The sequence below is a fragment of the Pyxicephalus adspersus genome, chromosome 5 (genome assembly GCF_032062135.1).
Source record: "Pyxicephalus adspersus chromosome 5, UCB_Pads_2.0, whole genome shotgun sequence".
In the NCBI taxonomy this organism is placed as follows: Eukaryota; Metazoa; Chordata; class Amphibia; order Anura; family Pyxicephalidae; genus Pyxicephalus; species Pyxicephalus adspersus.
The window spans coordinates 31,992,024-32,015,206 of NC_092862.1; positions in this window are offsets into that span (position 1 = coordinate 31,992,024).

The window sequence follows — 23,183 nt, forward strand, 5'->3', positions numbered from 1 at the left end:
TGTCCTAAGTTTAAACTTAAAGCAATTTCCTGTATTATCAGGAAAAAACTACCTTGGTTAATATTCAGGTTGGTTTATATTCGAGTCTATATGGTAAAATAGTATTTACCATATAGACTCAAATCATGGTTAATATGACCTGCCCTTATTTTTATACTATATCATACTAAAAACTTGAAAAGGTAAAATTGGGTTATGACAGTAGTATATTAGGTTTGTTCACCATATTGACCTTATATTACATATATATACCATTAGACCAGATGGACATCACATGTGTGTGCAAACTGAAGGCATGCATACAGTCTGTTATATCTGCACAAACTTAGTATCTGCATATTAAAGGAATTCCGAATAAATCATTTTCATATAGACTAGTGAAATCTCCAATAGGCTGTTTATACTTAAACAGCCTATATAAATAAAATAGTAAAACAAGTCCACAAGACTATTTATACTGTGTTTTTCGGCTCTTTATTTTATTGAAAAAACAGGGGTGGCAACAAAAAGACATTATGTACTGCCAGTCTTGGCAGCTTGGTTAGTTTACCTACTAACTGCTAAGTGAGTTAATGTAATGTAGTCCATGGGAAGGGCGACCCTCAGGATCTGTCTGATCAACTTCTGATGCCATGTAGAAAACCTGCTTATTAAAAAAACATGTCTAAGAAAGCATGATGGCTGCTATACTGATCTTTCTTACTCCAAATACTATCTGCTTGGCTGGTATGCTGACCCTCTTTTTCGTTAATACTTTCAGTATCGCCCCAGTACAGAATACTTACACTCGAACTCTTCTCTGCCTTTTTCTGATCTGCAGACTTGTTCTAGAAAACTGACTCAAAGATTGCAAGTGAACAAGTAACTATAGCGGCCACTCAACTAGTATTTTTAAAGGACAGTAGTGGGACCACCCATATTTTTCTTACTTGTCTTGTTCACATATTTCTGGCACCATGATATCTGATGTCCTTATAATCTCTAACTAGTTAAAATTGCTACTGGTACGGGTCGGTTTGATGTATCTTTGCTACGTACATTCAAACATATTTTTCATATGAGGACAAAATGTAACATTGCAGAATATGCTATTGTAGTCTGTTTTATTTGTTTTTTAATTTCCTTATTTAACAAAAATGAACTTTTGTGATACATATATTTTTTAATTTTCCCAAAGATCTTAGATATTACCATACCCTTCTCAATAAATCCAACATAAGTTTGTGATGCATGTGAAAGGTTAGAATATATTTATCAAATGTTTTCATTTACCCACTAGTACATATCAGGCTGTTGTTGTAACAGCTGTTTCCAGCAGTCTTTCACCATTCTATTACGCATTCTGTTTGATAAAGAATTTACAACATATGTTGCTGTTGATTGAATCCGTTGCAAGGACTTCAGAATTACAGTTAACATTCTGGCAATGGAAAACTGCTGGAAGCAAAATATCTTATGCAACATTCAGAATTCATAGGAAAAATTTTAACACACACTAATATGTACTCATACTACCCCAATACCCCATATACCCTAATACATTACAATATGGTTCACCCAGGCTACCACATTTATTTGTTTTCTGATGAAAATGATAGTAGGTTTTTAAAAGACAGCAGATTAATCTTGCAGTGTGTATGTGACACGGTATTGCAGATTTATGAACCATGAGTTATAATGTACCCTGCCATGGTTGTAGCTAAAGGAAAAGGTGAAAATGTAGAGGGTGCCAAGGAGGGTAAGATGCTACCCATTTGCACCTCATCTACAAAATCCAGTATGGTATGTTAAAAGCCACAAAATCAACCTTGTTGTGGAACTTTGGAGGGTGCCTGCAAACAGATTAGGGCAACTAAAAAATTAATATTTACATCCGGTGGTTTTCAAAAAGGTACTCAATCCAAACCCAGCTCCATATGCCCCATCACCTACTTCACTCTGAGTACCAAGACTGGCACTCTTCCTCACCAGTCTTTGCACCTATACCCAGGTCTATACTGGACTAATCAGTACCTATCCCAGCCACCACATCCCTTCAACACTTATTTGAGAAGCCCTGAATTACTTTCTGTTGGTCATTTTTGACTTTTGGGTTCTGTTGGCCTTTGGTATTGTTTTGCCTGGTTTTTTTAGGCCTATATGTTAGGCGAGCATCAGTTTCTCTAAGGACTGGGTGATCTGTGTTCTCAGTAACTCCCCTTACCTTGAATCTCTCTCCAGTCAACAGCTCTGTCCCCAAATATTCTTGTTCTCATCCTGTGTCTTCCTGGTCTGCACCATGTGAAATTGGTTTCATTGCCCAAATTAATAGTTTGCTCTTACCTGATACCTGTCCTTCTGCAACCTGTAACCATGTTGAGTTTTGCCAACAAAAGGCAAGCAGAGACTCTTCCATCTCATCATCCATATGATTTCCCCATAGATGTGATCCATGGTTTTTAACCCCCTCTCCTCTCCAAATTCTCCCCAGGAGAATCCACTGTGAGGGGGCATCTGAATGTGCTTTCCAACTATGTCTTTAACAAATAATGGTATTTTGTCATTTTTTCTTGAAGCCTTCCTCATGTTCATTCCACATAAAGTGGCTAAACTATTATCCACAACACTCTGCATCCATGATGGACAACCCCTTGAATTGTAGTCTTTCCCAGCAAATACTAGTAACACAGAGACAGAAATAATTTTTCAGTAGGAAAGAACCTAAAAAATCTATTCTTTTACACACCATAATATGACACATAACCCTACAAAAGTGAGCTTGTCATGGTTGATTAAAGACCTTAGACTAAAAGTATATTTTAACTTGTTCTGTTGTTCTGCGGGCAACTGGTCAACAAAAAGAACAAACTTCAGCAGTATCTTCAGACAAGAAGGAACATTTTCATTGGCTCCAAGAAAGTGTTCAAGCGCCAACAAATATACAGATAAGTTGACCAATATCTCCAATACTTATGGATACTGGATCTGTGGTACTATGGATGGCCAAAGGCAGTAACCTCGCTAATGACACTTCTTTATTGATTTATTACATTTTTCAGACCTTTTGTTTCAGTCCCTGGCTTTGACCTGTCTGTTCAGTGTATTACCACTGGGCTACCACTAGAACAATGGCTTTACCAGTCAATTAAATCAGATTTGATGTAGTTTTTTCAGTCACCACTACTTCTCTTTTAGTGTCTGATACTTATATCTAATTCAAACTTAATAACATTTAGTTTGTATATCATTAACAACTGTCATTTTAAAATACTTGTTTTTATTTTTTAACCTTTCATGCATTTCTGTGTTTTTGTATATACCGTATGTATCATTTCTACTAATAGTTGCATATCATTTCATAGGGCAGGTTCCCTGGCAATGATAGAAGTGAATCATGTATGTGTAATGTGCATTGAAACAGTCACTAGTAATTTATGGGCTTCTAGGCCATATAACAGACTGGCATTACAGGGACAGAAAAGGGACATTGTTCCCTTATAATGAGATGACTTGAACAAAGACCTTCATGATAGAATTTACAGATATTCTATTCTAATGATTTATGCAAATGTAAGATATTGATAATTACTTTTGAAATAATATGATAGATCTCATTTATTATTTTACTGATTTACATGAAGCCAGCCCCTTGGGGTTGCCATAGCCCACCTGCTGTCCTTTTCAGGTTTACTTAGAATCTTTAGGGTTGGATGTATCATTGAGCTCTTTAGCTTGTTTTTAAGTTGTTCCTTTCTTTGAATAATTGCTGCTGGGAGATTTAGGCTGGATGGTAAATTCAGGAAGTCTCTCCAGTCAGCCATTAAGAGCAGTTTTCCCCAAAAACAGGATGGAGGTGTGTGTACAGTGCTCATCTTTTCATCTGTCACTGGAAAAGAACACAAAAGATGGATTCCAGTGACAAAAATTACAGATGCGTATGCAGCCCTAGCCTTCTCTAAATATATCCTTAAACCCTTGCCTAACTAATCCATTTTGAAATAATGCATAAGAACATGTAAAGTTCCATCAACCTATTGAACTTCTTTCTCTTGAAGACAGAGTAAACTTCTTCTTTAGGCTATTTCTCCAAGGGAATTGTAGGGTATTTTAATGCTAAGCACACATTTGAATAGGAATTACCACTAAAATGAGACTCACATAGTTTTGTAAACCCATCCAAAAAAGCTGTGATAAAGAATATCAGAAAAATAACCACTGGCTCCTGACTTAAAAAAAAATGAGGTTGCGATGATAAAGGGGGCTCTGACATTCCATAAGGATTACCATTTGGCACAAGCATTAAACACTTCCTCAATGCAATGCCCTGAGTAATAATAAGTCTTAAGTGCCTCTCAAAGCAAACATAAGTGCTACTTGTTACTGTATCTGATACTGGTAAAGTTTTCTCCTTTAGCATTTTCACTCCTTGTGCTACCTGATGTGTGGGACAAAACTCTGTTTTGTCAAAACAAAGCTGCTAAATTTAGCGATGTGAAAGCCTCTGCATTGGTAGAAACAGAACTCACCACTGGAATTGCAATTGTTCCCAATATTGAAACACAGCTTTCAGTCTGTCCCTGGCCTTCCTTGTGTAGCTGGTTCAGACTAGCAATAGTGTCAAAAAGAATGCCTAAGCCCGCTAATAAGCCAACCCCCATATTCCCTGAATTAATTTAGCAAATAGGAAATTGAATGCATTTGTGAAAGTTGACATCTCCATTCCTGAAGGAGGGATTCTAAATATCCTCAACTGCACAGGTAATATGTCATATAATGTGAACCCCCTCTCCCTTTCCTTTAATATTGCAGCTGTTTGCAAATCTGAAAACACAAATAGCTCTGCAAATATTATGCAGATTTTTAGAACTGTGTTTTAAACAGTAGCCAAATAAATCTGAAATACAGGCATGCATCATTTCCAGGATGTTTGCCAGTAATAAACAGCTGTTTGTAGGAGTTAGGATTCAAAGAAGCACCTCATATACCAAATTGTCCTTCTGCGATACCACACACACTGACTAAATTTCAGCCTCTTAACATCCTAGGATGGCAGGCAGAGCTCAGCGGCTAAACTATTATATTTTAATGTCCTGGAATCAGTTCACTGAGCAATGTTAAACTACAGTAACTTTCCACTACTCTCAAATAAATAATATATTCAAAGACTCAGGTCATTATATTTAAGTCACAGATAAAACATAAGTAATTTTTAACATACATAGCATTACATTATGTTATTAGGACATACCATCTGTAAGAAACTATCATTAACAGTGCATTCATTTTTATATTTCAGTATTTAAAAAAGACAACAGTAAGGAGTTCCAGAGATGTTTGCTACTGTTGTAGATTTTTCTAAAATAATTTCTGTAAAATCTTTGCTACTGATCTATCCTGTAAAACATTTCACCTGGAATTCAGAGACATATGAAGTAGACATGGATATCAAAAGTACAAAAAGACCCCTTGATACAGTTGTAAAAGAAGTGCTATCTGGTTCTTGTTAAATGTTTAAAATTCGGTGATGTAGCAGCAGTGTCCTGTGTCCCGATTTTCTCCAGTTGCCAAACACTAGAACATTACACTACAAGGGGAGAGCACCACACCTTATTCTTGTCTGTCCTATACTTGTCTAATAATTTTTCCAAGTTGGACATGTTTTGCTTTGTGTTAGTTATCCGACAGGTGACACCAGGGGAAATTACATGACCAGGGTAGCTCAGACCTTTATTTATAATGTTTAGAGTTTTTCCTTTGTTCTCTATTCTTTATCCACAATTCAAAAGCTTGCCTAATATAATATTTGGGTTGTTTAATACCAAAGTTTTTAAATTGGAACACCTGGCAAACAGCTACTCATTCTGCAAAGAACTTAAAGCATACCTAAACTCAGAAATTTCACTTTACATAAAAGAGTAGACAACCCTTTTATGTCTTGCATCTTTGGAGCATCTTTTGCGCATGTCTGAGCATCTCGGGTATGCACAGAAGGAGCCTTTTTTGTGAAAAGAGAAATTTTGCCGATCTCATGCGTGTGCAGTGAGGTCGGCAAGTTTTTTTCTGACCTACGTCACCCAACCTCGCGCCTGCGTCAGGTTATGTAGGAAGAAGAACCAGAAGAACCAGGAAGACGATACGAAGAGGCGAAGATGACACCTCCGGACTGATCGACTGAGCTGCGGGATTGAAGTTAGCTGTATTTTTCTTTGTTTTAGGCAATTATGAGTTTAGTGCCTCTTTAAACTTTTGCTTTTTTTTCTGCCAAAGGATTTTTACATTACTTTAGGCATTCTTGTGATCTACACACTCCTGTCACACTACATAGCCAGGGCAATTACTCTACTGGTTCTTGGTTCATTTTACTGTTTTCTGGATTACCTCCCTTGCGACTGGACAGAGGCTGGAGATGGAAAATTGATATATGTTGTCAAATTGCTGAACATTGTGCACTGTTGTAATATGTTATTATTTCTAAACTACAAGTTTCTGATACAAATGATTCTGCATTCTCTGTAACACATTGTGGAATATGTTGACTCATATGTTGAATATGAGTGTAAATGAATAAATGAATGTATAGGTGTGGATATGTCTACTGCAATGAGCGAGGGGAAATAAGCACAGAACAAATCAGCAAAGATCAAAGAAATAGCAGAAGACATGAACAGGCACATCACTAAAAAGTTGACAGAACAGCAGGAGAGAATAAAGTGAAGAAGGTGGGTTATATAATCCATAACATTTTTTAAAATTTTGTTGTGATGAGTGAAATAGGTGCAATATAGGTTTGTTTATCCAAGATTAGGTCGCAAACTCTTTGATCAGTAAAGACATTTCTGTTGATTTCAAAACCAATCGAAATATCAGCCAAATGGGCTATAAAAATACCTTGGTGGTGTTGTTTATTTAGCTGTCAACTAAACAAATTTTTCCTATTATGATTTTAAAGATCTCTCACTTTGTATACAGTGGAACTCTAAGCTAAAATCATTATCTAAGGATCTTATTCTTCCTTTGTGATGAACCTTCCCTCGCGACAGACCCCTTTCAGTGCAGACCCATTCCGTGGCAGACCGACCTCCTTTATATTGGCAAGCCCCCTAACTTCCCCAACCAGTGTCAAACCAATTCTCTGTGTAAAGCCCTTTCAGTGCAAACACCCACCAGAGACAACCCCCCAGCCATGACATAGTACACCCTTTCCCCCCTGTGACAAAACCAACAGTGCAAACTTTCTTAGTGCATACTTTCTGTGCAGACCCTCCACTCCTTTCCCTGGTGAATGACATCTTCAGTGTAGAACCCCCTTGTCTAGACCCCACACATCCCTCTCTTCCCCCGGTGACTGACCACCTCAGTGCAGACACTCCCACCTGTGACAGGTCTCTACCAGTTTAAGACCCCTCCTGGACCCCCCCCTTTCCTAGTTACATACATTCTTTTAGACCACTTTTAGTGACAGACTCCCTCGGTGCAAACCACCCTCTCACAGTGTCAACACCACTGACCCCACCCCAGGGAAAGCCTCCCCTTTTACCAGGTACAGATTTCCTCAGTGCAGATCCCACCACTTATAAACCAATCTCCCATTAACCCTAACTACTTTATGTTCCATTCTGTCAGGAGTGCCAGCTCAAGACTTAGAAAAGAATGGATTCTGAGGTGGGTGGGGCCAAAGCAAAGAATGGCGCTACCCTAACCTGGGGGTGGGCTAAAGACCTTATCCCACCCCAAGTCCCTGCTAGCACAGCCCCTTGTAGTGCTTCTGGAAACCCTCTGTGTGTGTGTGTGGGACCAGTTGCCACTGTGACCATTGCAATCCCTGCTCCATAACATTATTATTAAAAATGATTTATATAGAGCCAACATATAACACAGCGCAGTACTTTAAATAGGGGGTTGCAAATGATGGATAGATACAGACAGTGACACAGGAGAAGGAGAGGACCCTGCCCCACAGAGCTTACTCTTATATGCAAGTGCATGCAAAAAGGCTTGATGTACTGTAAGGTGTTAAGATTCAACGTCATAATCCATTTGGATCTTTACATATCTTAGAACTCCAGTTATACATCATGGTTGAATTATATACGTTTACTTTTACTGTCAAATATGTTTGGCCAGTCAATTACCTGTGCAAGTCTGAACATTTTTAGCGCCTTCCTGGTGTAGCATTACAAGTTACTTGGTCGGTCCCCTGTTAATGGAAAGAAGTGGTGACTAGGGGTAATTGAAATATACAGTTTTGGTTACATATTACCATTTCAGCAAAATACATTGCAGTTATTGTAAAAGGAGAAATTGAAGTGCGTTTAAATGCAACAACAAAAATTTATTATAGTGTGCCTTACTATTTTTTTTAGTTGTGGTAGCTTAATTTTTTTCTGTTTTAGGGCATTTCATGCCTTTATTTTCAGCTATAAATCCTACCAATAATATTCTTGCTAGGGTATAAACATTTATTTGCTGTACTGTATTTACAGAAAAAGACACCTTTCCCCTTTTAAAAAACAAGTCGTGCAGCAATTAGCGTAAAAACCTGCTTTGAGTTGAATATAAAGGCACAAAATGCAGCCAACATTCAAAACAGTAATGCCTCTAAAATTATTATGAATAAATACGTCTTATATATCAGTATATCTTTTTCCCCTTTTTATACTTTGTGTTATGGTGGGTTTCTTGTTCCTGAGTGATCTTTTATTTATGACTGTGTAAGTGTGTAACTAGTGTCTCTGACGGCAAGTTTGTTACACACTTTACATGTGTGACTTGACTAGAAACTGATATTCTTTTTAAATGGCATTTTGAAGGCAAAAACACATTTAATCGTATATTTAACACACCTAAAGGGAGCAAATAACAGGTTTTTACTGTTGACTGATGGCTTTATGGTAGTGTTCAGGAGTGTGATAGGTTTTAAATGGCTCCTAAGGGTCACAGAATCTACTTTTATCTATTTTTGTTACAGATATGAACATAGACAGCAGAATTGAGCTGCTTAGGCTGAGTGCACACATTAAAATCCAATAAACACAAAAAAGCGAACAAAACAAAAAAGTATAACGCTGAATTTAGCACTGTTGAAGCTATAGGGAATGCAAAAGCCAAAATATAATGATGGGTTAATGTGCTCTGGTTTAGTTTGGCAAACCTTCTATAAAAATCAGCAAGTACCTATTTAGAGTAAATTATTTAAATCTTTGGGGGTGGAGTTTTAGTCATGCTAAATTCTGGAATTTTTAGGGCTATGTTCACTGTGCTTTACATTAACTAAAAAAAGTTGGAAACTGTATTTCATAGTCAAATAGGTCAATTCAAATCACTCTTCATTCTCCTGTTCCTCCCAGACACATCACTGGAATTTTCAGTGAGCTATGAACAGGCTTCTTTTAGATATGAAATCCCACAGATATTTTAAATCAACCACAACAAGCAGTCTGAAGAACTGTTTCAGCATTCTGTGTTGGGACTGTTGATGGAGGAGTCAAAACAGCTAGATGAAGAGGACGGAAGTATAAACTCTAACTGCTGTCAGTTTAGCAAACAGTATTAGCCGTGCTTAGGCCTGCTTCCTAAAAACTCCAACCACTTTGTTTTAACATTTATTAAAAACAGAATGAAATAAAGGAGAGCATTGCTTTTGGAGTCATGACATTTCTTAAAGGTGGTGTTGTCCATCCAATCCCACTGCAGCAAATTGTTGTGGAGGTGACCCAGATCAAACCACCCCTTCTTTGCAAAGAACTGACAATTTGCAGTTTACACTGAATAGGTTCTTTCTACCTCTCTACCCACAGGCACTCCTAATCAGTCAATAATAAGCAGTCTGAAGTCACTTGTTTCTTGCATTTTGTGTTGAAGTTGTTGATGGAGAACTTGAAAGGCAGGACATTAATTCATGCACTAATGCCCAATCCTAACTTCCCTGAAGAGTAACAATAGTGAGTCCAGTCAAGGGTCCAAGAGTAGTGGTTGCAGAAAGTTTTCCACAGGCCATGTCTAAAGAGGGGATCTAGAGGCTTGCAAAAAGAGAGGTGCCTATTCCCAGCACTTATTGCAGGAGTGATTGGGTCCACTTATGGGAACGTGGTGGTTTATGACAAGGTGAATGGCAAGGTATATATTAAAGGAGCACAGGACAGGGGAATACCTGAGAGAGATAGGGGAGAGGGGAGAAAAGGAAGTTACAGAGCAGCACTATCCACCAACAATGGCCAACATTGTTAGCATAAGTAAATCACCCATTCTAATCTGTCAGTAGAGGTTCACATAAGAACAACAACTGGTCTTTTTATACGTGGGCCATTCTCATTTTCATCTCAGTCTGCAGAGGACAAAGCAGCTGGTTCCCCTTGCTCACTCTCCCACCATTGCAACAGAATTTTACTTCTCTACCACTCTCCCAATTTATTCTGTGAGAGACAATGCTATATACATTAGTCTTTTCTCCCTCCAGGGATTAAAGACCCAAGTGCAGAGTATGAAGGTGAAGCTGGATATGGAGCCATGTTCACCCTTCCTACCATTGCCTTCTACTCCAAATACTTCTCTATTTCTGTTTAGCAGCTAGCTTGCCATCTCACAGCAAAAAGTGCACATGAAACCACCTCTACATGCACTGGTGCATTGACTAGTGGACACAGCCATTTTTGATTATTTTGCGGCCTGTGATATTCTCCAGCCATTGCTACCCTACAGCGACAATGAACATGTCCCTACCAGTGCATAACGCTGTCAGTGACAGGGTTCATCTGACCATGAATATTTGGTCCCATAAGCATGAGCTGCGGTGGTATATAATTTTGGACACTGGGTAAATCAATTGAAGGCTGAAATAGTCTTGCCACCAAGATTTTCCCAAGATTCATTCATCTCTGCCACGTATTCACCCCTCTTCTCTTCCTACAGTATTGCCATCTGTCCACCTGTTTTCAGGGACACCAGATTGTAATCTCCACCACCTGTCACCAGAAAGTATAATGCATTTGTTTTGGTGGTTTAAGCTGCGTACACACGATCCTCTCCAACGATAAGAACCGCACGATGCATGAAAAACATGGATTAGGATCGCTCGTCATTCATCGCCCGTGGATCCACCAGGACGGATCTGCGTACGATGAACGATGCAGGCTGTACACGAACCAGATTCTCGCCCGATATCCGCCCTGAGCTGATTATCAGGCAAGAAAAATTTGATGTGTGTATGTAGCTTTAGAATGAATACTAAATAAACTTTTTACAACATGTCACCTAAACAAAACCTGTTGTGTACACATTACTTCTTTCAACACATTACTTCTGATGTGAGTTACTAGACAAGGGACTGTCTGCATGATTTATCAACTGATCTCCTGGTCACTCAGCAAGATACTTGGAGAATCAGTTTAAGGCTTATGAGCCGGCAATCCTTGCCATCTGTGATTGCAGTGACCTAATCGGGGTAAAGTATTTCCATCTATTGAGTGCTACCCTAACATCAAAGTATTTTCCTTATTAGAGCAGTAAAACAAATGGTTTCAATGCAAAACATATTTGAAGATGTGAAGATGTATATATTTTTGGGTTTAATGGGTCCTTTCAGTAAAAAAAAAAGTCTAGGTTGTAAAACTAAAGCATGAAGTATACTATTTGCTGAACTCGGTTTGATTGTTTTAAACAGCTGTCTTCTCGTCCTCATGCAAATTGAAGTTGACCAAACAAACAGCATAGATCAGTGGTTTGCCTAATCACTATGGTATCATTGTTGTCTTAGTAGCATGTTGAAGCTGTTTCTCAGTGATTACATGAGATTGCACATAGCAGATTGCTAGAACTATGGAACTAAAAATCTCATCTAGTGGATGTCCTGAGACTGGCAGATTTAAAAGACATAGTTTTTATGTTTATGTTACCAATTGAAATGCAGCACAATATTGCAGTGGTATTTAAAGTATGTGTAGGAAAACTATACATAAGTGTATAGCTGGATCAACTGAAAGATGTCCCTTTACTGTATTGCACATATGACCACAGATTTTTAGAAAAGCACGACACTGTACTGCATTTTTTTACAGTTTATGTCTTATGAAGTTGTTTTGTAAGGCACCACATTATAACATTTCTACAACTGATATAGATACTTAAAATATATTTTGTAATATATATATAATAAACAAGTTTGCTTGTTTCTACTGTTTTTATGGCACATCCATTTTCATCCCAAACTATTATTTATATTTTATTTAAAATAAACAAAGTTTTTCTATTCTTTTTAACTGTGGTCTTCCCACCCAACATCATTAAGTAGTAGTAAATCTAAATTAAATAGTTACTTGTATCTATAATTACCATTTGTAACAATGCCATTTCTGTGTATGAAATGAATTAATTCACACATACCTTCTTATAAAATACCTTATTTTTAACTAGGCTTGGACAAATCTTAACACTAGAATCCTAAACTTTAAGTTGTTACAAATGGTAATGATAGATACAAGTAACTATTAATATTTCATTTAGATTTACTACACCTCTATTACTATTTTTCATCAATCCACACTACTGTTATAGGATACAATAGGTATAATTTTTGGTATAGGTTATGATATAACATATTTATGACTATTCATTTTTATTTTCACTGTTTGTAGTGATACTATATTTGTATATTATCTTACTTTTCAGCAATATAGCATTCTCACCTTGTCCCCTGAGGAAGCTCAATGGTGAAACGTGTCGGGGTGAGACGTTTTGCACAATTGTTTATAATATATGTAGCTGCCTTTGTATAGTGATCAGGCATAATCTTTCAGTGAAATTTAACTGGAAGGTGTCTATCCACACTATTTGTAATGTGCTCCTTTGACTGTTGTCTTTTATGCACTGCTGTGGATCTTTTTTTACCATTGTATGGCAACTCAATACATGTTTCTATTTTTGCCAACAAAGCCCAGCTTTTTCTGTTGTTTTTCTTATGTCTACTTCATTACATTGGGGTTGGCACTTTGAATATAAAACCTAAGGAGAAGAGGATATGTACCCTATCCTTTATATTGCTCACATGGGGGAACCCTTAAACTAATTTTTAGGTCTCAGGGAACCCCAGCTATAATTACTATATCCACAGCTCACAGCATGTTAGTGTGGTGGTCAGTGGGAAGAATACCTCTTATGCTGCTGGTTGGTAGGAAGAATTCCACCTTTACAGATAGCCAAAAAGATCATTGGTGTCAGTTTAACTCACCTGACAGTCACAAATTGCTCATTTCCCATGGAACCCCTAACAATCTCTGGAGCAACCCTGGGGTTTTACAGAACCCTAGTTGAGAAACAATGTCCTATGTCCTAACTATGTCCTATGTCCCTTAGTTTTTTCTTCAGCTGTAAAGGAATACATAGACCTTAGATATATACTGAATTGGTGCATTAGGAGGAATTGGATACATGCACTGGGATATACTTAGGTACAAAGTTAGCAAGCCTATACCCTTTTTCCTATATATAACAATCGCCATCAGTCCCATTTTACGCTGCTCTTTAAAGGGCCGCAAATGCCTCTAAATGAAGCAACATTTATTTTTCAACCTACACATGATGTGCACAGGAAATATTCTTCTGAATATCTTAAAGGTAGTTATACACATATGTTAAATAATTTTAGTAAATTGTCTTACCTGCTCAGGATTTGTAACAACCTGTAACCTGTCTTTTGATCCAGACACCCAGGTCAGACTGCACAGCCACATTGATGACCTTAAGTTCCTCCCTTTGCATTTAAGCAATTGGTCATTGACCCACCTACACTTTGCTGATTGGTTATTGTAGGAGTCCCACTAATGTAGTTATCTCTCTGCTATCTGTGTTTTTCTAGTGTTGAATTGCAAAACACTTGCTTTATACAATTCTTCCCTCTTCTCCTGGAGTTTCCTTTTTAGTTTATTTTCAGCTAATATAAAGATAGAATTCAGGAATGTATACAATATTCAGAAATACATGTAACTTTTTCTTTATTAAATAACAAAAATAAATACTTTTTATATATCTGTTTGGGAAATTATCATTAGAGATTAACTGAGCTGCCATTATTGAAGTCTTTTTTGAGAATGCTAGTTCTCTGGCTGTCATTGTGATTCCTTGACTTCAGTGCTAGCAGGGCAATGAGCATGAGTAGAGGTTACACATAGAGGTGAGTAGTTATGACACCTTGCTGATATTCTTTTACAGTATGCTTGTTCTGGGATTGTGACTAAAACATACTGAAAACAGACACAAATAGGTATCTACTGTCTTTAAAAGGGGACCTGCAATGTCAGCCCCCCTAAATTCTCTCATGACAGAATCACCTTTGGGCTAAATTCACACTGGTGGTAAGGTTGTAGTGCATTTACAAGAACCAATGTCTCTTGGGGAAATGCTACATATAGCAGCTTCATAGCAAATGAATAGGGTTGGATCTAAGTGGTAGTAGTACTGCTCACTGCTGACAGCTATCAAATGTGCTATCAATAGTGCAGACGCTGTTTTTTGCTGCACAAGTGTTTCCTTGTCCACACCGGATTCCACAAATGTAAACCTTCCCTAAGGTTCTGCTACATAATAACATCCATAATCGCATCATTTGATTGTAAATCCCCAAAAAGTACTTGAACATAATTTACTCTAAAACCACTGCAGATTACTTTTATGTCCATGTACTGCAAAGATTATGGACTGTACCTGAACATTAATCAGACAAAGTTTATCTCAATGGAACTAAACAATTTCACATTAAATAGAAAAGATGGATGAATTTCATTAACTTACTGAAATGGAAAGAAAGGGAAAAACCTGATGAAGGGAAATGAGGATTGAACATGAACAATGCAGCAATTTTAAGATTAAACTTTTTTGATAAAGCATTAGCAGGCAAGACCAGAGAGCCTTTGTGATGTATCCTTTTTAGTCCCTTCAAGACTTAAACTCTCTGAATTATTTAAACTGTAGCTAAGATCAAATGTAAAAGTAAGACAAGTTTTTCAGCACATTTCATTAAAAGTAAAAAGGAGGAGAACTGTATTACAAAAAAAGAAACAGCTATCTAAATGGAAACAATGTCCACTGATTACCAGATTACAGCACAGCTGTGATCTCTAGGAGTTATTGTTAAAGTATGAAAGACATTGATCTGTATTGTAGATTTCACTAGAATATTTTGCTTGCGGGTTGTCCAAAAGGTAAGCAATGACAGGCTGAAGAATTTTATAAAGACAAAACAGGTAAAGACAGTTTAGACCTTGGTGGTTGGAATTGGGGTGGTCAGTAAAGATAGTGTTAGAAGATGCCTATCTTGGCCGATTTTGTGCTGCGCTCCACCACAGTATATCATGTCCAGTTTATTCTCTCACTTGGTGTAACTCACAGCAGCGAGGAGATCAAGGAATTAGTTGTCTGCCCCCTGCTTAGCAACTTGCAGCATCTCCTGCTTCTCTTTAGCTGTGCAGTCTGAGATGTCCCATCTCAGAATCCCCGGCACTTACTCTAAGGCTGTGCACAGCTGAAGGGGGATTTTAGGAGCAGATTAGCTTCATGCTGCCCTGCTATTGGCTAATAGGACTTTATAGCCCTTCTACTTACTGTACCCAGTTGCCTGTTGTAGTGTCAAACTGGGCTCACCTGTTGCTGGTAATTTTATCTCTTGCATTTACTGTTACTGATTCTGACTGTTTCTGGCCCTGTGATTGACCTTTCCCTTTGACCCCAGCTCTGCTTTTTCCTTACCTTGTACTTTACTGTACTCAGTGGGCTCCTGATCCTCTGTCAGTCCTTCCCCAGACACCGTTCTTTGCGCAGTGAATTCCCTGAGTGCTGAAATGGTGCAACTAGCTCCCAAGGATGAGGGGGGCTTGCTAAAGGTGTAGAGTGCAGTGTAGGGTCTGGTGAGCACTGGCACTAGCACTAGCAATGTAAGAGGCATTCGTTCTAATGACCATCACACTAATTTACTGTGAGCTGTGGATAAAGTAATTATAACAGGGGTTCCCTGAAGACCTAAAAGTTATTTTAGGGGTTCATCATGTTACAAAGGTTAAGAAAAACTGACCTAACCATTCACACAGATGGTATTGCTTTGGGAAAAAGACAAAAGGTAGCTTAACTATATTATCAATAAGCAGTAGGTAGACAAGTTTTATTTTATGTTATACCAGATTGTAATTCCACTCTTTCACAACTACTAAAAACAAATGTTTACAACAAGAGGGGCCCTTATCTGGATGTTCACATCACTCTCTGCCTTCCTATTGAGTGTTCTCTTTTGTAAAGATTCAGAATACAACAAAAAAGGTAATGGCTTGCAAAGGGAGAGTAGGGGCTTGGCTGGCCCAGGAGTATCTGCAGAGCAGAATCAGCAGTTCATGCCCACAAAAATAATGTTATCAAGGGACCTAGGCAGCCAGATTAGGAGATTATATTTTATTTCATGAAAAAAAAATGAAAAAAGTATGAAAAAAGAGCAGAATGTGTTACAAGGGGGTGAAAGGGAAGGGTAGAAGTTGTTTTTTACAGGCTTTATTTCCCACTGGTGTATATTTATTGCCAAAATATCCATACCAAATCAAAATGACTGCATTATAAATTTGGTGATCAGATCTACTAGTCACTGATGATGATTCAACTGTGACAATTCTCTTCAATATGTATTCAACATGAACAGAAATTAAAACACATTTCATCAAAGCCTATTAGAACTATATTTAATGGAAGCCCAGATATTTGTAACTACATTGTTAGTATAATGTCTATGTTTCACATTATAAAGAGGGGCCAAAAGCCAAAAAGAATAAAAAATAGGCAGATGGCCAACATGAATGGAGAGGGGGGAGGGGGTTTAGGATGCTTAGTTGTTTTCAATAGGTGGGAGCAGGGTGGTCAGATATGGGACAAGGTGGGCATAGGTGGTTAAGGTAAACAAAAATAGGAGAGTAAGCAATATATAAGTTAAGGGGCGGGAGGTCAGGTCACAAGCTTAGACAGGAAAAATGATTCCCACCCTCCCTGCCTGGGTATAGTGGGCCTTGGGGGGGCAGTAGAGGTCCTCGAGGGCAGGGTGTGTAGAGTAGATGTTGAAGTGGTATGGTGAGCCATCTATGGTATGGGTCTCCTAAGGAGTGGAACTGGTATGCAAATGGGGGTGGTATTTCTAGGAAGTTGGATGCGCTATTGAAAAAGTTCTCGAGATGGTGGGGTTGCGCCTGAGAGCCTGATATATCAAACTGCAAGTCCCTGGGGGGTTTATTTGGTGGTAATGGTATGTCTTCGAGGACTGGTAACTGAAATGGTTGGTGTTTGGTGGTAGAAATGTTGGTTATGTTCTACATTGTATGTTAATATTGAGTTGTAAATGTTAATTCAAGTTCTGTAATAAACGGTCGAGAGACCAATTGTACCACACCTGCAGGTGTGATTATTGTGTTGGGGAAAAAGGGGGGTTTTGGTGGGAGGAAGGTGCTGAAGACTCCGACCTTACACAGTCATGTCTTTTGGATGCAGTCCTCGTGCCTGAAAGGTGATGGTAGTTGTTCATCTAAAAAATGTTACTTTCAGTTTGACAACCTTAGCTTATTTATTATGCTAGTTCTAGAATTGTAAATATGCCATCAGCACTACAGTATGTATTGTATTATTACCTGCAGAAAGCTTTGTCCTTCTGAGAATTCATATGGATCTGCTTTACTGAAACATTGATCTTCATTATAGATCTAATCTAAGCATAACAGCTACAGCAGGGATTACAGCAAGTAATGCCATCTAAATGTCTGCAGGATTGGATACTGAGATCACACTATAAATATACAAGGGGCAGCAAGAGAAATGCATAACATTTTAAATACTTTCAGTGACAATATATTTGTGTCAGACATTTTCCATGTCTGTAAATAGAGCAGTAAATTAACATTCATAAATGTGATTTGAACATAACAATAGGATTAACCTGCAGGGTAGTGTTACATAGATGATTATGATAGCTATTTGGCTTTTGTATTCATGACCTTCAGTCTGTCCTATGATCTATCAGTATTTATAGATTGTGAAACAGTATTAATTACATTTTAAGAGGATTTTATATTTATATATAAGTGATTAATCAAACTGCTGAAAAGCAGATCCATTATATAAAGGGGTTCTACTTATTGAGTAAAATTGAAAATGTGTTGGATAAAACTTTTTAATGCACTACAGATGGAATTTTTGCTGTTGGGAGCAGGGCCCACATTCTTAGATGGAACATTTAGCACGTCTGCTGCTAATAAGAGTCATAAAAACTCTGTAAGCCATGATTTTCACTACCTGAGTAGGCTCATGAGGACTTATTAAAGAAACTATTGATCATGTATATACATCAATATATATAGATAAATAGGGAAAAAAAACAAAAACTATATAAGTAAGATCTGACAATATACCCTGGACAAGAATTAATTAATATAATTTATGTGGGGTCTCTATTTGTTGCAGGCTCATAACTAAATTTACTTGTTTATAATCGATAAATAGATTTCATAAAGCCTATGTCCTTGATTTACTCTGATCTGAACACCATTCTGCCTGAATTAACTATATAGAATTGCCAACCTGGGAGAAAATGTTTTATTTAGGAAGTAACATGTGCTGTTGCACAATACTGGGTATTGCCTGTATTTTTAAGTGGCCTGCTTATATCAGGTTCGGTAAAAAGGATATTGAGTACAGTAGGAAAGTTGTGCAGCTAAATGTCAAATAAGTACTATATACAGAACGCAGAAGTTGTATTGTCTAGTGTTCTTACAAACAAAATAGGAACCAATACTGAGGACAAGAGAAGAGGTATTCTGCAGGATCCATTCTTATGTAAATAGGGCAGATACTAAGAACCAAACAAGTGTCCCCTGAGGTGGGACACTACATGTAGCATCTCACCTATAGCATCCCCTGAGAGTCAACGAGGGGTAGACTACTGCCTGCTGCCACCCCCTGTAAAATGTTCAAACGCTGGTTTGAGTCAGTGCAGCAGTATGGAGGGTGGAGTGGCAAAATGACAGCCATGTTGGAATGCCTGTTCTTATGGTGGGTCTAAAGTTAGCCTTAAAGGAAATTTGTACATTATGCAGAGACTTTTATGATTTTAAGGTTAGGTGAGCACACCTAAGACTGATTATTTCTAGCAGAAAAGTTATGTTGAAAGAAAAAGGCCACTTTTACAAAAAGTTTGTTTATCCTTTTTGTAATTGGAGCTAAACTAATCCACCCTCCCCAACCTAGCTGTATATTTTGCCAAATCCAATAGCCACAACATTTTTATACATCCTGCCATCAAAATCTTCCTACAATTGATCATGTCTGCATAACAGTTTACCATAGACTTATATGACTGACAAATAAAATTCTAAGCTCACCACAAAACTGTTGTGTTGGCAATTTATTTAATAATAAAAATAATAAGTGATGAGTAAAGCAAGTTCAAAGTTAAATCATCTGCTAAACCTATAACCTAAATACAAATCCAGGACCTAGTGCATGTCGAGATGGCCCTACTACAATGGGCATGCTGTGTCTGATGGAATATATCTGTACAGACAACTTATATGGTGTAGCTTTTCATACCTATTGCAACCCTTATCAATGTCAGTCAAAGGGATGGAGGACCAATGCTGCTACCTTTCCTTGACCCATTCTACTCTTGAATTCTCCATGTAAGTTGCACATACCTTTTCATTATTGATCCAAAGAAAGATCTATAGGAGCTTACAAAGGGAGTCACCTGGAAGGGAGAACTTGCTAATTTAAATTTGGCATTAGGAACAAGCAAATTTTTTAACAGAGAAAGGCGTCCATGGTGGAAAGCTTGTGCACTTGAACCAAGACATCCACATTTACTACTTCCCTGCCTTTTAGAAAATCTTTGATTCTCAGACAGTACCATGCTTGGATGCATTGCAGTCAGAAATGGCATCCACATTTCTGTGAACATTAATCTTTTCTTTTGCACTAATCCCTAATAAAGAGTTCAGTGTTATTATATGAAAAGCCGGAAAATTACCGGCAGAAGAAAGCAATGTCCTTAGCAGGGCTGATAAAATCTTTCAGGGTTTGATTCGTTATATTATCTGTCATTCCCAGTGAAACTGCCCATTTGTTTGGATAAAAGACAGGCTATTGTCAAAAAAGGCATAAGAAACCGGGCACGACCTGGGGGGGCATAGCAATGATTGGAGTATTCTTTGTTGTCTCTTTATACTTGTGTCCAATTATGTGTGTATTCCTTCCGCTTCCTTTATATTCCTGTGATAATGCAAGGAACAGAATTGTTTTCATGAGCAGACTGATTAAAAATGTACTCTGCCAGCATATATTTGGTTGGTTTTGGACTTGTTTCTATTTAAATTTTTAATTTTAGAATTACCTTGGCTTGCATACAGCAGCAACATCCCAATATGATTTTATTTTATATAAAAACAAAACTTTTTTAGGGCATTTTATTTTTGACACAATTGGCCAGAGGCACTTTTATTGAGCAAGCCTATGCAAAAATGTACTAGTAGATACATAGATTTTTTTCCATTCCAAATTAAGAGACAACTGATTAGAAAGCAGTGTAAACCTGGCCAGCAATAGGTAAGTTTATAATCAGGGTAAAAGACCTAACAAGCACATATATATCTTTTTAACTTTTATGTCTTTTTAACGTGAATGATATAACGTGAGTTAGTTTAGGTGCACAACATTCTTGCATATTAATATATTTTTTTTTAATGATGCAGTAACTAGCAGCAATAAACCTTAATAACTTGTACGCCTATGATGGGAATAATTTGGTTTCAGCTTTCTTTTGTAAAATAAAATAAAATTTTGTATCAGACCACAGTATGAGAAAAGCATACTACTTAGAAAACCCATGTTCATACTGCCCTTACTTACTTACAAATGTCATGTGCAAAAAATAGATTTGATTGAATAAATCTATAGATGTCACACCCAATTCAGTCAACAATAATGGATATCAATTTGATATGATCTGCGTCTTTTGTTGCCACCTTTCCAATGGAAGTCATGGGAATAAAAGCACAGGTTTACAATAGATTCAGTTGAGTAAATTAGAAGGGAGCAGAGTTGCCCACTGGGAAGACTGATGGAAAATTGAATCCTAGCCAAATGTTTGTTAATGAACTATTATTTTATATAATTATTTGTCATATGCTAGTTTAACTCACCAATCTTACTACAATATTGTAAGTCACATTTGGGTTTCTGTGATCATTTTTTTTATGTTTGCTGATTATCTATTTAAACCACTGATGCTGCTTAATGTTTAAGATAATTATTACCAGATGTCAGCAAATGTGTATTGCTCTGCATCAATTAACGATATTGTAATTTATAAAGTAATTTACCGGAGGAAAGGAATAATTTTCAAATTATCTCTCAATAATTTGTTTTTTTTTTAGGAAGCAATTTTACTTTTACTGTACGTACCAATAGATTTTGCTATGGCACATAAATAAATTAAAGTGTAGTCTTTACAGTCCCGTGGCACTTCATTAGAAAAATGTTTCAGGTTTGATTTTTATTAAACTATATTACACTTCATGGGCATTGATTTTAAACTAGAATTAGGAATTTGAACTTTATTTTTGATTTCTAGCTGTTTAACCAGATTTGGGGGATTGGTGCTTGGATCCTGCCTGCATGTTTGTGTTCTCCTTGTGTTGGCATGGGTTTCTCTGGGTACTGCGGTTTCCCCCCCATATTCCAAAAACATGCACTTAGGTTAATTGACTCCCCCAGAAATGACCTTAGACAGTAATTGACATTTAACCTTGGTGGAAACATTGAATTGTGAGCTCCTTTGAGGGACAGCTAGTAAAGCGCTGCATAATATGTTGACTTTTTGGGCCTGATTTATTTAAGCTCTTCAAGGCTAGAGTGGATACACTTTCATCAATGAACTTGTGTGATCCAGCAAACCTGGAGGGGATTTTTTTTTGCTAGCAAATATTTTGAATCCTGAACCAATTACCTTCCAGGTTTGCTGGATCACCCAGCTTCACTGATGAAAGTGTATTCTCTCCAGCCTTGGAGAACATTATTAAGTAAGGCCCTATAGATCAGTAATACATATTATCTGTTTGATCAGTGCAAAGTAATACATATGGATCCTACAAAAAAAATCCTGTGCATTAACATTGCAAAGAAAGAGCAAATTTGCAACCAAAAGCCTTTATTTCATTTTTAAATGAATTTGCATTATACAAGAATAATCTCTTTAGTAAAATTTAAAAAAAGACAAAAGAGTGTAGACTAATTGTAAAAATCGATCAGTGCTGTATGTAGTTAAAACAGCACTATACCCTAAAAAAAAAACAAAAAGCAAAAACTGTACTCATCTTTACTTCCACAGAGCCTTCGATTCTTTTGGCACTATTGTTTGGGTCCCGCGCCGTCCTTTAATACAACCTCGTCCCAGCGAGCAAGAAGCATTGGTTGCCACCATCTACTTACGTCTTCTTTCTTCTTCTGGCTACGACACCCGGTCTTGCACTGCATAGAGATTATGCATTTTTTTCCATTACAGGAAAAAGCCCCTTCTGTATATTTCTCAGACCAGGCATGAGCAGAAGAAGCCTGAAGCTTCCTGGGATGAGTGACATGGGAATCCCAGAAGAATCTGCATTGTGGAATAGACTGAAGAAGGGGCTTCACTTTTTTGAAAAAGGTTTAAAAAACAAAATAATGTATTAAATTTTACTTAACCACCTGGCCGTTAAACCTGGCGGTTCGGGGAGAAAAAAAACTCTTGCAAAAAATGTTAAACCCGAACTTTTTTCAGGTGGTAAAAATGTAAACAAACGTTATATTGCAATCCGATTGTCATACATTGTATGACAATCTGATTACAACTGAAAGAAAATACTTACCCGGTCCCCGCAGCTCCTCCAGCAGCAATAAAAAATTTGCTATTGCTGCTGGCATCTGTAGTGAGATGTATAGCACAATGCAGAAATCCTACATTGTGCTGTGCATCTCTCTGGAGATGCCAGCAGCAGCAGCAGCAGCTACACCGTCTGTGTGAGCAGGCAGGGAAATCCCCACTCACATCACTCGGAGGATGAGTCATCCTCCGGGTGATGTGATTAGTGATGTATGGGGGTGTGTCAGGGAGGGAAATTTAAAAGCAGATTACAATGTAATCTGCTTTTAAATGGTTTTTACAG